The sequence below is a fragment of the Rattus rattus genome, chromosome 13 (genome assembly GCF_011064425.1).
Source record: "Rattus rattus isolate New Zealand chromosome 13, Rrattus_CSIRO_v1, whole genome shotgun sequence".
Lineage (NCBI taxonomy): Eukaryota > Metazoa > Chordata > Mammalia > Rodentia > Muridae > Rattus > Rattus rattus.
The window spans coordinates 55,539,970-55,558,080 of record NC_046166.1 but is presented as its reverse complement, the minus strand read 5'-3'; the positions used below and the strand labels follow the sequence as shown (position 1 = coordinate 55,558,080).

General features: G+C 42.5%; 1 pseudogene; it reads left to right on the top strand.

Annotated features, from left to right (window-relative positions):
• Positions 1-6,430: 6,430 nt before the first annotated feature.
• Positions 6,431-8,235, top strand: LOC116914457 (annotated as a pseudogene).
• Positions 8,236-18,111: the final 9,876 nt, after the last annotated feature.

The following is an 18,111-nucleotide window of genomic DNA, read 5'->3' as shown; positions in this document are numbered from 1 at the left end:
TGCATCTGGCAGAGCCATTTGGCACACAGAGTCCTGCCCTTGTCCACTGTGTTCCCTGGATCTTGGCATTAACCTAGAGCCAGCTATGTGATCAAAGCCAGTCTCACTAATGACCCAGTGTTAGCCTGCTTCCTTCAGGGACATGATGAGTCCTCAGAGAACATGAGGTTTCAGAAGGAGGGAGAATAAAATCCTTTGGAACTGACATGAAACCAAGACTTGGGGCTGGAGAGATGGTGCAGTGGTTAGGAGCACTTTCTGTTCTATCTAGAGGTCCTGAGTTTGATTCTAAGCACCAACTTCAGACAACTCACTACCACCTGAAACTTCCTCAGGGACATTGGCACCTTCCTTTGGCTTCCATGGGCACCCACACATATGTGGCAGACACAATAACACTTAGCATAAACAAATGCGATAAAAATAAAATCTTTTAAATATCTCTTAAAAACTGAGTGACATTTCACAGGTTGTTCTTCACAGTCATAGTGAATCCCGAAACCTTTGAAATGCGCAGAGATGATTTGTGACATTGGAAAGAGCGTCACCAAATCACACAAACGTCTGTCAAATGACTTCTCTGACAAGGAGAAGGTCCAATACAGTGTTCAGTGGGTCTTCGTCTCCTTATTCGGCATTTTAGTCATTAAAGCTGATGGCTGATCCAATTTGGGCTTCCTAGGAACCATGCTTACACTTACACCTCTGTTTTGGAGAGGAGGAAACTGATACTTGGAAAAGGATTTGGAATGAGGCACCAGCTCGTAGTTTCCGAAGTCAGAAGTCAGGAGGGCTCGCTAGTCATTTTAGCTTGCTCAGAACTGTCCTGGATGGAGCACTGAATGCTTGTATAATCTCTCAGCCCTGTGCACACAGGAGGACAATAGGTTCCCTTTCAAATGAACCTAAATCTGTAAAATTCTGGGAATAATTTTTTCTCTGTGATCCTCTAGCTTTTATTGGCTCTTCAGAGCTTCACAATATTCCTATAAAACTATTCCATTGAAGAACTATTAAAATATTGATATTCATCTGTTGGAAAGAGAAAAGGTGACCAATCCAAAACTGTTAGATCCGTGAATTCTAAGACCTCTTACTTTTAATGTACCAGGACATTTTCATGACTCTCTATACTTCTTTATGTCTGATGTAATCTGGGCACTTAGTCTCTGCAGAAGATCCCGCTTGACTCTTATTAACCCTATGCCGGGGAGACTTGGCTCTCACAGGCTGGGAGGAACTCACTCAGTTATAGCACATGCTCAGTGGTACAGCACATGCTTAGCAAATAAATAAATAAATAAATAAATAAATAAATAAATAAATAAATGATTTCCTTTATTGGATATCACCCTTTCAACTCACTCGAATAGCCTGCAAATAGCTTGTTTGAATTTAAATCAGAAACACAACAAAAAATATTGGCCTCCGGAAAAAGAACAAAAGTCATTGTATTAATTCTCTCTGCAAGATTTCAGAGCATTTTAGCAATATTTTTTTTTTAGTGGCATCAAAGGTGTTTTGATTCACTGTGAATTAAGTTAATTAAGTTATTTTCACATTTTTTTTCAATATAACCTGAAAGGCAGGCAGACATCTTATAAAGTTTACTTATTTATTTTATCTGTGTGAGCATTTAGCCTAAATGGACATATGTATACCACCTGCATGCCTGGTGTCTGAGGAGGTCAGAAAGCATGTTGGAGCCTCTGAGAGTGGATTAGAGATGGGTGTGAGCCACCAGCAGATGTCCTCTGCCATAGTAACATGTGGTCTTAGCACTGTGCATCTGTCCACTGCCTGTCCCTCCCTTCCCTGTCACAGGTGAGAAGGGTTTATTTTAGTTCACAGATTGAGGGTACAGTCCGTCATGGTGGAGAGGGCATGGGAGCAGGAGTGTGGGGCAGCTGGACCCATTGCATTCACAATTAGGAAGCAGAGAAGGGAGAAGATAGAGATAGATAGAGACAGAGGCAGAGACAGAGACGCACAGAGAGACAGAGAAAGGGAAAGAGAGGGAGAGAGGGAGAAGTGGAGTTGTGGGCATATCACTGGCTTTCTCACTATATTCAGGCAGGGATCCAGCATGGAATGGTGCTACCCAAAAAGCGTGTCTTCTTACCTCCAATTACTCAATCTAGAAACGCCTTCAACGTTCTGCCCAGAAGTTTAATCTCCTAGGTGATCCTACATCCTGTCAAGTTGGCATTAACTACCACACTTTCCCCTTTCTTTCAATGATTAGCTATGGTTGCTAGGTTCCCCAGAAGCTTGGCTTCCTCCTAGGAGGTTATATGATGGTTGTGATTGTGTGGAGCTGTTGTAGAACCATGCCTGGAGAGTCTTGGAAACTGCCGATGTCTGTATCTTTTCATAGAGATCCTAGCCATGTAGTGGAAGCAAAACTGGAGACTAACAGGAGGCTGGGCCTGCAACTCCAAGCTACATAGAGGGTGGGGCAGGAGTTCAAGGCCTGCCTGAGCTATAGAGTGAGTTTAAGGTCATGATGAGAGACTTAAGGATAGCTTATGAACAAACATGCTGAACTGGATGGGGAAAAAGTCAGGAGGCCTCAATGCTACACAAAGAAGTACAGGCAACTGAGGAAAGCTGGGAGCAGGAGAGGTGGTCCTCCCCAGGGACGAGCACACCAACCAGTGTTCAGTGCCAAGGGCACCCTGAAGACATGCATGCAAGTAATATTATATGGGCTCCTTAGGTTCTATTTAGAAATAGAAACGAATGATCTACAGCAAACACAGAAGGGAGCAGGGCCTCAGGCAACTGTATGTGACAATATAAAAAAGATTGACGGTTGGCAGAAACCGTGCTTCAAAGGGGACAAAACATTTCCCAAGGCCAAGTTCAGCTGGGTAACCTCGAAGGGAGACCCGAGGGAGGAAGAGTGCAGCCTTGGACAAGGCTCATGTGCTTTTGTGCACACTGCTAGTACATAGCCTGCATCTGTCAGCTCTTCTAAATTTGTGCCTGTCCCCATCGAACCAAGAGTTTAAGGTTCTCCCTCCACAGTTGCTCATGCTTTTGCTTTTTTCCTTTTCAGTTCCCATTCATCCCCCTGAGGATGAATCCCCACATTTTCTTCAGCTGTCAGACTCTCTTGTCTTCATCTTCAGCATGGTCCAGGAGGTTATTCTTGGTTTTTGTCTTGGGCCTTTTTCTGATGTTTTATAAACCTGGGGCCCAGGCACTCGTCTGAGAAATGATGGACTCAGGGTTGTAGAAAATGACACTGAACCCTTTGTCTCTCCTTTAGAGGGCACACCCACCGAAACAGAGATGGAGTGTCAGTGATAAATGGTTTGTCTAAATTCTGAGACGGAAAAAAGTTTTGACCTGGATCTGTAGCCATTGGTTGTATCTTATACTGAGCAACTTCTTCGAGGACTCTATGGGTTTAAAAATCCTACTTAAAAGCTGACTACAGGACATTATAAAACCTCCCCAAATGAAAGAACTGTGAATCCCACAACTGTGAATTTTGTCAACCGTTATCTGGATCTGTCCAAATGATACGAGGACCTGGGTTTTCCTACAGGTCTCTGTAAGAATGCCACATCTTTGGGGACCATGGTGTTTAGTGGTGTTTCTATTTGGCATCTAAGTTTCTAAGGGAAAAACATTCCTGTTAAAATGTAGCAGGCTTAGACTCTTAAAAGACTTAAAAATAAAAGCGAGGACATATGGAGCCGACAGCATGGCTTGTGTTTTGAGTCCAGATCAGACAGACATGGGGTGTCTGGAGTCAGACCCCTGCTGGAGATATGCCAGTACCCCTAGGCTCTGGAGTGGGGTGATTCTTACTTACTGCAGGTGATGGGAGTGGTTCAGTTATTATGCCTATGTGGTATTACTGAGTAGAGAGAGCAAACATGGCTTCTTTAATTATTTAAGCATTAAAGAACAAAAGTATTTGTTGAACCCCAGTTACCAAACCCAATCATCGCCTTTGTTTTCCAAGCTCTAGCCAAAGCTTTATTTCCGGGTGTACATTTTTAAACATTGCTACTGCATTGAATGTATAATTTTACAGCTTGCTTTTCATTCCTTACTAACATTATTTCAGAGAAATGTCCTATATTATTGCAGAGGCTTTATATGTTAGCTGAATGAAGAATCCTGCATAGGGTGATGCTTTATGACATATAGACCAATTCTCTTTCTGGTGGTCATTTTGAACAGTGTATCTGGACTTTTCTACTTTGTGGGTTCTTCTTTTTCCCACCCTTTACAACTCTGGTTTCACCCCTATCACTAGACAGAAGAGAAGGAAGGATAGAGGGGGAAAAAGAGAGAGAAAGAGGTAGAGACCTGTGAATCTACTTTCTTTCTCGTTTCTTCTTTGAGCATGATTACTAACAAACCACCACCAGCCCCTCTGGATAGCCACCAACCACATCTTTTGGGGCTTTAGCATTTATCTACCCTCTGATAAGTTCCCAGAATTTCAAACACCACACAATCACAGAAACTCTCTGCAGCTGGCAGAGCTACACCTCTGCTAGAGCACGAGGCAAATCATCATCAGTTGCTGTGGCTAATTGAAGCAGCCCCATATCCCGTACCTGGGACTTAAATGAAAGCACATCCTTATATTTCTGTGTTTTTAAAGAAGCCAAGTTCCAGAATTCTCACTATAGGACAGCAATGGTTTTGCGTGGACTTCTTTAAAACATTTTGAAAATGCTTATCATCATTATCATTGCTGCATGTAGTATGTATGAATGTGGCTAAATGCACACTGTGGTGCATATGCGTAGACAAGAGGATAATTTTGGGAAGTCAGTCTTTTCCATTCCTTTTCTTGAAATGTGTGTTGTCTCATTCCGTTATGCCATGCAGTCAGTATACTCTAGGTTAGGTGACCCCTGAACAATTATCTCTGTCTCCCATCTTGCCACAGGAATGCTGGGGTTACAACTCTGGGCCACCTCATCAGGCTTTTTTTTTTTTTTTTAATCAGACTTCTGCTCCTGCAGAACTCATAGTTGTGTGGGTCAAGATAGGAATGAAAGCAAATCCAGGCAGGCCAAACTTAGATACCAGGGATCATGGAAACAGAACGCCAAAAGTTAAGGCTGTGAGGTGGAGACTTGCTCAGGGACCAGGGTTAGAGTCTAGGCTAATGTAGAAAGAGCCTGTTTCTCTGTTCCTTCCCTCCACTTGTCTTTCCTGTGTCTCACTTCTCAACTGCTTCAAAATTTGCTTGAGGAAAGGAGTCATTTGAGGACCTAGTGAAAGCCTCTAGCAAAAGCTATTTTGGTTTTGCACCAGTGTTAGCAACACGAGTACAATCTCTTGGTGCTATTGATTGAAACTAGAAGATATATAGAAGTCAAAGAAAGAAATATAAAGTACTTGTAGACAGTTTGGGCATATTTCTAGCTGAATATATATATATGTAGCTATGTATAACCATAGATATACTTGTACATCTACATTCATCACTGTTCTATTCATGCTATCTAGGAAGTGGGATCAGCCCAGGTGTCCACGAGTAGATGAATGTTAATAAAAGTGTACAGTGTAATTTTATACACAATGAAATTTTATTCAACCATGAAGATAAATGGTAATATGAACTTTACAGGAAAATGGATGGATCTGGAAAAAATATCTTATGAAGGTTACCCAGACTCAGAGACACAAATACAGCATAATTTGCTCTCATGTGTTGGTCCTAGCTTTATATATATGAAGTTATAGATCATGTAACCAGAAAGGGAACCAGGTGAGGGGAGGAGGTAATTGAATACATGTGTCATAGAAGCAGGTAAGAAGCCATTGGATGTGGAAGGTCAGGGGGAGGGGCAGGAGGTGTTGGGCAACAAATTATATTTGAAATCCACAGTGAAACCTAATACTTTGTCTGCTAATTAAACCTTAAAGTTAGAAGAAAGTGCTTGTGGGCAGTGACTTTTTTTTTTAAATATACCTAAGGTATCACACATCATGGGTCCACACAGTGTGCCTGAATGGACAATTTCCTTCTGTTCTTCCCAGCTCAAGGTAGAGAAACTGATGAACCAAAATATACTCTTTAGCAATTATGACTGACAACCTTGAACAGTATGTTCCTATACCTTTTCTACCAAACAGTCAGCTATTCAGAAACGTTCACTGGGCAGTTGGTGTTGGTGAAATTACTTCTATTCTAGTCTGGTCAGATATTATCACAGTTATAGAAAACGATAAAATTGAAATTATTAAAATTAAGGATAATCTTGATTATATAAAACTTTTTTCATAGGAGAGGTAGTTGCAAACACTGATCAAATAAAGTTAATTTAGAAAAATTAAAAAGAGTGTTTCAGGCTCTTGAGTCACCACGGAGCAGCCTAGGCTTGCCGTGATAGTTGGGCTTGATCCAGGCCCACCCTGCTCTGTACTACTGCTTGGCTTTCTTGTCAAGATGCCTGAGGAAGTGTACCATGGAGAGGAAGAGGTGGAGACCTTTGTCTTTCAGGCAGAAATTACCCAGCTCATGTCCCCCATCATCAATACTTTCTACTCAAACAAGGAGATTTTCCCCTGGGAGTTGGTCCCTAATGTTTCTGATGCCCTGGACATTGGCATGACCAAGGCTGACCTCATAAATAACTTGGGAACCATTGCTAAGTCTGGCGTTCATGGAGGCTCTCCAGGCTGATGCAGACATCTCCATGATTCGGCAGCTTGGTGTCGGATTGTGCTCTGCCTATCTAGTGGCAGAGAAAGCGGTCATAGTCACAAAGCACAATGATGATGAACAGTATGCCTGGGAGTCTTCCGCTGGTGGATCCTTCACCATTGGTGCTGGCCATGGTGAGCCCATTGGCTGGGGTACCAACGTGATCCTTTACCTCAAAGAAGACCAGATAGAGTAGTAGAGGAGGGGAGGGTCAAGGAAATGGTGAAGAAACACTCACCATTCATAGGCTATCCTATCACCCTTTACTTGGAGAAAGAATGAGAGGAGATCAGTGAGGATGTGGCAGAGGAAGAGAAAGATGAGGAAGAGAAAGGTGAGAAAGAGGAGGAAGATAAGGAGGATGAGGGGAAGCCTAAGATTGAGGATTTGGGATCTAATGAGGAGGATGACAACAACAAAGATAAGAAAAACAAAACAGAGAAGATCAAGGAGAAGTACATTGACCAGGAAGAGCTGAATAAGACGAAGCCTATCTGGACCAGAAATCCAGATGACATCACACAATAGGAATATGGTGAGTTCTATAAGAGCCTCACCAATGATTGGAAAGACCACTTGACAGTCAAGCATGTCTCTGTAGAAGGGCAGTTGGAATTCAGGGCATTCCATGGCAAGTTCCCTATGACCTTTTTGAGAACAACAAAAAGAAGAACAACATCAAATTGTATGTCTGTCATGTGTTCATCATGGACAGCTATCCAGCAGAACAAGATCCTGAAAGTCATCCGCAAAAACACTGTGACAATGTGCCTCGAACTCTTCTCTGAGTTGGCTGAAGACAGAGAGAACTACAAGAAATTTTATGAGGCGTTCTCCAAGAATTTAAAGCTTGCAATCCATGAGCATTCCACTAACTGTCGCTGTCTCTCTGAGCTTCTTAGCTATCGGACCTCTCAGTCTGGAGAGGAGATGACTTCCCTGTCAGAGTATGTGTCTTGCATGAAGGAGACACAGAAGTCCATCTACTATATCACTGGTGAGACAAAGAGCAAGTGGCCAGTTCTGCCTTTGTGGAGTGTGTGTGGAAACAGGGCTTTGAGGTGGTGTACATGACTGAGCCCATTGATGAGCACTGAGTGCAGCAGCTCAAGGAATATGATGGGAAGAGCCTGGTCTCAGTGACAAAGGAGGGCCTGGAGCTACCAGAGGATGAGGGAGAGAAGAAGAAAATGAAGGAGAGCAAGACAAAGTTTGAGAATCTCTGCAAGCACATGAAGGAGATCTTGGACAAGGAGGTTTGAAAAAGTGACAATCTTCAATAGGCTTGTGTCTGCCCCTGCTGCATTGTGACAAGAACCTATGGCTGGACAGCCAACATGGAATGGATCACGAAGGCCCATGCACTGCGAGACAACTCTACAATGGGCTACATGATGGGCAACAAAAACCTAGAGATCAGTCTTGACCACCTCATTGTGGAGACCCTCTGGCAAAAGGCTGAGGCAGACAAAAAACGACAAAGCTGTCAAGGACCTGGTGGTACTGCTGTTTGAAATGGCTCTGCTCCCTCTGGCTTCTCACTCTGAGGATCCCACATACTGAAGTGATTAAATCAGGGCCTGGGAATTGATGAGGATGGCGTCACTGCAGAAGAAGCCCAGTGCTGCTGCTGTTCCTGAATAGAGATCCTCCACGGAAGGCAGGATGCCTCTCTCACGGAAGAGTGGATTAAAGGCTCATGGGAAATCCATGCCCTCAGTATAGTATCCCTGTGGCTCCCCCAACAGCTTTGGCTGGCTCTGACCCACATGGCTCTCTGCTATGTCTACAAGAATCTCTTCTATCCCGTCCTTGTGCCTTAAGGCAGGAAGATCCCCTCCCACAGAATAGCAGGGTTGGGTGTTGTGTATTGTGGTTTTTGTTTGTTTTATTTTGTTCTGAAATTAAAAGCATGCAAAATAAAGAAGATACAGTTTTATAAAAAAATGCTTCTGGTCCAACTATAGGCTAGATACCCAAATGATAAGACAGGAAAACTTGTTGAAGAGTAACTCAGTTATCATAAGGCAAAGAGCCGTCAGGAAGAGCTACCTGGTGACTTCAGCTGGCATTTGCCACCCACAGTAAGGAAAAGCCCCTCTATGTCAGCCTACTTCCTGGTGACTCTTCTGAATTTAAAGCTCCTTTTTTGACCATTGGCAAAGGAATAAGCAGGTCCTCAGAACTCAAACATGGCTGCTCTAACTTAACCACGAGGCCTTTGAGCCCACAGGCAGTCTGCTCTTCAGAAGGTCTGACTGCTGTGAGACGAGGCATCCAGACAGACACCTGTCACTCACCACCCTATGACGGGCACTGGGCAGCCCCCTTTGCAGATAGCAGAGATTCGCTTCCTTGCATGGTGCAATAGTTAAACGATACTCAAGGTTCCTCAGCTCCCTTAAGGTCACAGGGTAAATTGAGCAAATCTGCAGAGGAAGCCGCAACCATCTGCGGGCGAATGTGGAGTCTACTTTCTTGCTCATCCGTTTAATCTTTTCTCTTTGCTCCTCACTTCTACCCCTCTCCCTCTTCAGTGAAAATCCACTCTAAATTTATTTTCCAGGAGCAGCTATCTGAGCCTGAGCCCACGCAGAGCTTAATGCTATGGGCCCTGCCTCAGAGCCACCAAGCATGTGTGGCCACACCCTTCTCGCGTTCCCAAGCTATTGCTTGCATACCCAATTCTGTCGTTTTTATTTTAAATTAATCCCTTTCTAGCTCTTAGAATAGAAACAAAGCTGTGGGGTGGGAGCACTGTATCTTCAAGAGAACCCAAGTTCAGCTTCTTCCAGCATCCTGGTATCTAACAGCTCCCTGTAACTCCAGATCCAAGGATCCTATGATCTTTCATAGATCCTGTACATAATCCAATCTCCCAAACATGCACATGCGCGCACGCGCACACACACGCGCGCGCACACACACACACACAAAACAAACAAACAAAAACACACACACACACAAACACACACACACACATGCACACACACACACACACACACACACCAACAAACACACACAAACCCAAAGTCCTTGTTGCTAAAATATTGAAGACACACACACACACACACACACACACACACACACACAAAAACAAAACAAACAAACAAAAAAATCCCCCAAAAACCCAAGGTCTTTGTTGCTAAAATATTGAAGAGACATGTCATTTGAATAAGGCCACCTATGCCAGAAAGATATCTTCCATTTTAAATGAAATACTGTACAAGAAAAACTCCTACTTCATAAGCCCTTACATGTCAGTGACTTGTTTTCTGGACAATCTTGGAAGAATATGAATATATTATGAAATATTTCGTGATGAAAAACAAGTCCCCCAGAACAGAATGGCTTACTCAAACCTAGACGGTTCTTCATGATGTTCTCTCAACTGTTTTCTCTGTTGGGGGCATTGTTCAGTATTGTGTGCACGTTCTCTGATCTCTGATCTCTGTGCTTGTGTCTAATCTTCTCAGAGCATGCTTCTCAGTAGGTAATCAGCAGTGCACATTGTGAGTTTTGGTTGCACGGATAGAAATACCCTGCAAATAGAGAGCTGCTAATTGGTTTGAAGGGAGTTAAGTTTGACCCATTTTCCAATGAGGCACAACACCTCCTTTAGCCGCCCATCTTGTGTGCTTTGGGACAGATCTGGGATAGATCATCGTGTCAAAGTAAACACTTTTCTCTTTTCATCAGGGGGGCTTTAGCCCAGGCGTTTGAAACAAAATGGTTGCCCTTTTAAAGAGCTCAATGACTGGTCAGGTCTTGGGAAGGATTTGTGGGTAATATTTAAAAAGAAGGTAAAACAGAAGCTGTTTGTTAGACGTCACTGTTAGCAAAACAGCTTTATGAGTACGGAGATCTGCTTGGGTAAAGAGTGTGCTGCTTTGCTTCAAAAGCAAAATAACCAAACCTGTTAGAAGTACCCCAAGATTGAGAAATCACAGCTCCCTGAGACCAAACCTGTTAGAAGTACCCCAAGATTGAGAAATAACAGCTCCCTGTGTCTCCAAACCCACCCATCGATCTGTGCATGAAAACAAATTAGAAGTGACAGTTTTCTCCACAACAGAACAGACTTTTCATTCCTCGGGATAACCCCAAAGTCAGACTTAGAGAAGAAGGAGGGTCAGTGGGTGTGGGGCCTTCCTGGGGCTCTAAGTTTGCAGTGTTCCCATGGGAACTCCCTGGAGTTAGGAGTCAGTCCTGTGAGATGTCTATGAGCTGGCGAATCACATCATGGATGCTTGAGAGTCTAATCACAGTCAGCAGACAGTGCTTCGTCCTCGGGTGGTGCAGATTCTCTGGTCCACACCAAACCCACCACTGCCATGTCGGTTTCTGAGCTGCAGTTTACAAAGCATTCACTGCCTATAGGAATCTAAAAATCTGTAATTCCATTTAATCTTAATATCACCAAAGCATGCAATTAGCATGGGTCGGGTACAAGTTTTGCGTTATAAAAGACAATCCTGCCTGCCTCTGCCTCTCAAGTACTAGGACTCAAGGCATATATCGTCATGCCTGACTCAGTTTTTTTAATTAATATTTTTATATAACCTATTTAGATCATCCTCTTTTCTCACTGACACCCCCCAACCAAGTTCTTTTCACTTCCTTACTCACCCAACTTCATATTCTCTCTCTCTCTCTCTCTCTCTCTCTCTCTCTCTCTCTCTCTCTCTCTCTTTTTATCTAAGTACAAAAATGAAAATCAAATAAACAAACAAAAAAACCCACAACAAGACAGAAATACCCCAAACAAAACAAAACAAAGAGCAGACATACAGAAAAACATGAAGTCGATTTTGTGTTGGCCCATTACTCTTGGTCATGGGTAAAGCTTTTGAGTATGGTTGATGTACCCAGAGACTCTTTGTTGAGGAACTTTCATTTTTACAGAAGGTATCAATTGCAAATAGCTTCTTGGTTTGAGGTGAGGCTTTGTGTCTATTTCCTTTTCTTCTTTTTTTTAAATTTATTTTTATTTATTCACTTTGCATCCCAATTGCTACCTGCCTCCTCTGATCACCCCTCCCATAATCCTTCCCCCTTCTCCTCTGAGAGGGTAGAGTTACCCCTGAGTATCCCCAACTCTGACACATTAGGTCTCTGCAGGGCTAGGCACTTCCTCTCCCACTTAGTTCAAACAAGGCAGCCCAGCTAGAAGAACATATCCCACAGATAGGTAACAGCTTTGGGGATAGCCTCTGTTCCAGTTTGGGACTCACATGAAGACCGAGGGCACATCTGCTTCATATGTGAGGAGAGGGCTAGGTCCAGGCCCTGTATTCTCTTTGGTTAGTGGTTTTATCTCTGAGAGCCCCAAGGGTTAGGTTAGTTGACTCAGTGGCCTTCCTGTGGAGTTCCTATCCCCATCCGGGCTACAATCCTTCCTCCAACACTTCCATAACAGTCCGTAAGCTTCATCCACTGTTTGGCTCTGAGTTTCTGCATTCATCTGAGTCAGCTGCTGGGTGGACATATCTTATCTTTTTGTTAACATCTGAATCATGGTCCATTGTGTAAATATATCACATTTTTATTATTTATTCACCAGTCGGTGGACATCTAGGCTGTTATGAATATAGCAGCAATGAACATGGATGAACAAATATCTCTATAGTAGGACGTAGAGGCCCTTGAGGAGAGATATAGTTGGACTTTGAGATAGATCAATTCCCAGCTCTCTAGGGTTCTTCCAAGCTTTTTTCCATGGCGGCTGGACCAGTTTGCAGTCCCACCAGCAAAGGTAAGTGTTTACCTTTCCCTGTATCTTCACCAGCATGTGGTATTACTGTCTTACTGATCTTGGCCATTTTGATTAGGGTCAGATGAAATCTGCAAGTAAGTTGCTTTCTAATTTTGTGGGATAAGATCTCTCTGTGTAATCCTGACTATCCCGGAGCTTGATATATTGACCAGGCTGGTCTCAAATTCCCCAAGATTCTCCTTGCTCTGCCTCCCTAGGGCTAGGATTCACATATCCAACACCATGCCTGGCTTCCTAGTAGCTTTTAATTTTAATTTCCTTCCTGGCTAAAGGCGTCGGGCATTTTCAAAAGTGTTTTCACTTTTTGAAAATTCTGTTTTGTTTGTATTGTGTTTTTTATTTTAATTTATTTGTTTGTAATATTCAGATTTTTTAACATACTTCATATATTCCTGGATACTAACTCTTTATTGACGACAACGTGTCAAAATGCATTTTCTCATTTAGTAGCTGCTACTTTGCTTGATTTGTGTCCTTTGCTATACGGAAGCTTTTTAACTTCATGCAGTCTCATTTATTAATATTTGTATTAAATGCTTATTCTGTCAGCATCCAGAAATCCTTTCATGTGCCAATGAGTTCAACCCTATTCCCTACTTGCTCTTTTACCAGATTCAGGGTACCTGGCCTTGGGTTGAGGTCCCTGGTCCATTTGTAGTTGAGTTTTGTGCAGGGTGACCTATTTTCATTATTCTACATGTAGCCATCCATTTTTATTGGCTCCATTTCTTAAAGATGCTGTCTTTTCTTTCTTCAGTGTGTATTTTTGGCATCTTTGTAAGAAAAAAAAACCTTGGCTCAACGTTTTTATTTCCCCTCTAAGTGAGTGCTATGCTCAGGAGAATTTTCTAGGACTCTTGGTCTAAGCAGTATTTGTTCTCTTAATAGTACTCGTAGCTCTTAGTATCCCCTGATAATGTTTTTTCTATGTATACATCTATTTTTTGGTCTATTTCCCCAGCTAGGGTGTCAGTTTCCTAGTTCAAAGGATGCTGTTCGGTCTTATTATTAATCCTCGTAACTCCTACCCCTGCCGTGGGTATTTGTTGGGTGAATGACAGATGAATTAATGAAGGGATAGAAACAGTGGCACGAGCTAGTGCTGCAGAGATGATGGAACAGTCGGTTCTGAAGATTCAAGGGCAGAGACTGGAACCCATGTCCACGCAGCAGTAGACGTGACTGCGAGCGGTGCTTCCGTCTCCAAGGGTTCAGCCCCATCCCTAACCTAGCTTATGGCCACCTTGGGTGTAGCGGAGGCTGAGGAGCAAGACTAATCACGTTCTCTTGATGCCTGAATGGCCTGACAGTCTTCAAATCACACTTTCCCCTTTGCTCAAGCTGCCTGGATCTCTGCCTCTCAACTTGGGTTTACAAAGAAATAAAACCTCCTCCTGCCCTTTACACATTCGAGACAGTGAAAGCGGGCCTGTGGTTTATAGAAGATTGCTCGCAATTATCATCGCGTCTCACTGAGATGCTGGCAAGCTCATCGATTTTTTTTTTTTAAAAGGAGGAAAATGCTTATCCCTTGTTTTTGCTTTAGTCTGCGGTGTTTCATAAAACACCTTTTCTCCTGGCCTGACCTTTGGAGAGCCAGGCGTGGTTTTAATTCAGATCTTAACCTTCTCTTTCACTCTTCACCTCCTCCTCCCAGACCCACGTGACTCGTCCTTGCACCTGGCGGGTGGAAGACCTATTCAATGGTCCGGCTTCCTCCTATGGCTATAGTCACTGTCACCTAGTCTGCCTGCACCCCACTCCAGCACAGCTGATGACCTGCCAACTTCCTCAAGGGCGCTCTTTAACTTTGTTTTGATTGTGACCTGGGACCAGGCTGATCTCCAGCTCGGATATATTTGTGTTTGGAGAGCTGGTGACACACCTAGCTGAGGAAGAGGTCTCCCTTTTTGTTTTCTCAGAGGATTTCGTTGAATCCTTGAAGTCAGAGGTTAGTCTGGGGTGCTTCCTCAGGCTCTCACTGGAAGGTAATCAAGTATGTTATTGGATGTGTCCATTAGAAATTCATACGGTCGTATTTTCAACTTGAAATTGGCTGTCATCATTTTGTTTTCTGTTTCACTAACTAAACTGGTATGTTTTCTGATTTTAAGGCAGGTTAAAGGAGAAACAGGCCTTACATGTGCTGGGTTAAGAAGAAGGAAGAGACTTGAATGCCTATAAACATGTACTACTTGGGTGTGTAGGAGTATGGGTGGCTTCATGGAGAGTTGGAAGGAATGAGTGAGAGGCTGGTGACTCACGCTGGAGAGGTGGCTCAGAAGTTAAGAGCCCTGACCGCTCTTCCAGAGGTCCTGAGTTCAGTTCCCAGCAACCATGTGGTGGCTCACAAGCATCTGTAATGAGATCTGGTGCCCTCTTCTGACATACAGGCAGACCCGCAGGCAGAACGCTGTCTACATAATAAATAAATAAATTAATTAATTAAAAAGGAATTCAGAATATTAATTTAGTGAGGCAGAAGGATAATGGGCTCAAGGACAACCTACAATGTAAAGTAAGACCTGGTCTCAGACAAAACAGCTCAACTCTCAAACAAAATTGGATCTTGAAGGCAACGAGAAACAACTGAAGTATTAAGTCTTTATAGTTCTAAAATATCACTCTTGTGACAGAGTGGACTATTGACCAGAGAGGGTAATCTGAAGGGGACAGAAGGTTATATATAATAGAAGGTCAGGTGAAGGGTGGAGAAAACTTGAAGAGATTATCAAAATTGAAATGGGGGAAATGAAGGGCTTTTTAGTTTAACTTTGTTCCATTTTATTTATGATTATTTTTAAAATAGACTTTGGTTTTCAGAGCTGTCTCCGGTTCCAGAAAGTTCCATGTAATATCACCCCTTCATTCTATCTCTGAGTCATACAAACATTGTTTCTGCTGTTATTAATGTTTTAAATTAGCGGGCACATTTATTTTTATTTCCTTTTAAGTTTTGGCAACTTTGTAAGTATATAGAGTTTCTTGTGATCACATTCATTCCCATTATCCTTCTTTATTTCATAGTACAGGAGACCATGATGCCCATTTAACCAAACGTTGTTAGAAGATCCCTTTGCTTCCATACCTGGGAGCCCATGACCTCTCTCACTACAAGCTTCTGACCAGGCTTGAAACACTAGGCTTGAACTTCCCCTGTGACCTGGCCTTCAGAACGAATCAGAAAATGGTTGATTAACCTCAGAACAGTCACACCACTATTGCACTATTGAATATCCTGCCTGGCAAGTCACTGTTACGGCACTCAGACTTCTCAGCGGAGTAAGACTTCTGATGCATTTTCTTCCCCAGCAGCCTGCATAACAGCCCCTGGCACTATGAACATTAACCATCAGGAAGACGCCTTTTATCTCCATTCTAGCTTTTTGTGTGTGTGTGTGTGTGTGTGTGTGTGTGTGTGTGTGTGTGTGTCTGTGTATGTGTGTGTTCTGTATCTAAAGTGTGTAATGTCTTTAACAATAAGCTCTTACTATCTAGTTTTAGTGACCAGCTAAGCATAGTAACATTAACCTGTATTATGTTGGGAAGTTCTGACAGTTCCCTGAACAACTCCTAGGGAGACAGCTTGTACCTGGAACTGGAAAACTGCGTTTAAAAGCCCATGGCTTCTGGGAGCAGTGCTATCCATCACGCATGGTAGTTCTGTTCAAACTCCTTTACCTTTAACAAATATTTTAGTTAGTTTTAGTTTAGTAGTGTAGTAGGCTTATATATCGCTTCTCATTCACCTTTAGTTTTGGTTGATTCTCTATCTCCCTTCCTCCATCCCACCCTTCCCATCCATACTTAAACCTTTCCATCCCAAGTTTCCTTCCTTCTGTCTTCGTAACACCTGTGTTCTACTGTCACAGCCCCACCCCCATGACTTCTCCCAATCCCAAAGCCCTCATGGCTCTTTCCCTATTTTCTGACCTGTATAGAGATTTCCAACTAAATATAAAAATCTAAATATTCGAATCTAGAATCCACATGTGAGAGAGAATATATAACATTTAGGCTCAAGTTATCTTACTAACTACACTATTTTTTAATTCTATCCATTTTCCTGCATAATTTTCTTTAGTATGGAATAGAAATACCACTGTGTAAATTCATGGCATTTTTGTTATCCACCCATCAGTTAATGTCCATCTCTATTCTGATTCCATTATCTAGTTATTAGGACTAGATCAGATATGAACACAGATGTGCAGTCTCTGTTGTAGGACATAGACTTTTTTGAGTATGTGCCCAGACGTGGTATAGCTGTGGAATATGGCAGTTCTAGTTTTAGCTTTTTGAGAAATTTTGGGTTTTTTTTGAGGGGGGGGAAGAGTGTGGCTTAGAGGTTTATTTTAAAAAGTTCTCTTCATTTTTCAGAACATTTTATAACTTGTGGCAAAATCGAGTGCATGTATTACGTAAGTGACCTCTGGCTCTCTTCTAAATGGCTAAAAATATCCTATATGAATATGACACTTTATTTAAGTGCATACATACTGAAGGACATCTTGCTTTTGAGATTTGTATTAGTGAATAAGGTTACAATAAAGACTCATGCACTAACTTTTGTATGAATAAATCTTCAACCTGTTTGTTGAACAGTAGATTGATCCAGTAACATAAGACATTGGCTGTCGTATCCCGTGGCGAGCCTATGTTCAGGTTTGTGAGAAGCTATCACTGCCTTCTCTCCGAATTCCTACTCCATTTGTATTGCCACCAGCAGTGACTGGGAGTCAGTCCCTGTAGCTTCACATGCTTGCCAGCATCCACTGTGGTTTTGCCGTTCTGACAGCCACATAGTTCCATTTTATTGTTGCAGTAATTTACCATCCCTAAATGACATACAACATCGAGCATCTTTTCATGCTAATTTGCCATCTGTGAATCTTTGGAATACAGATGTTATGCCTGCTTTGGATTTTATCATTTTTTTTCCTGTTGAGTTTTATGGTTGTTTTTATTTTGGGAGGAAAGTGGGGAGAAATTTGAAACCAGGTTGTTTGAAGCCCAGGCCTTTCTCGAACTCCCGATCCTCCTGCCTTCTCTCAGGTCTGGGATTATACAGGTCTGTGTCACCACATTTGGACCGTTGAGCTTTAAATGTTCTGGTGTGAATTACAGTCCACTATTTGTGTGTTTTGAAAAGTGTCTCCTCCCCCGTATGAACAACAATGCCAACCAACCAGAGCTTCTAGGGACTAAGCCACTATCCAAAGACTATACATGGACTGACCCTGGACTCCAATCGCATAGGTAGCAATGAATAGCCTAGTAAGAGCACCAGTGGAAGGGGAAGCCCTTGGTCCTGCTAAGACTGAACCCCCAGTGAATGTGATTGTTGGGGGGAGGATAGGGAGGGGAACACCCATATAGAATGGGAGGGGGAGGGGTTAGGGGGATGTTGGCCCGGAAACCGGGAAAGGGAATAACATTTGAAATGTAAATAAGAAATACTCAAGTTAATAATAATAATAATAAAAAAAAGCTAAATAACTTTTCAAAAAGTAAAAAAAAAAAAAAAGAAAAAAAAAGAAAACTGTCTCCTCTTCTTTGTGGCTTTCATTCTCTATGATAAACGTGATGAACAACAGAATTTGAAGGTTCTACTCTTCATGGAAACTGACATCAATTTTCTTTCATA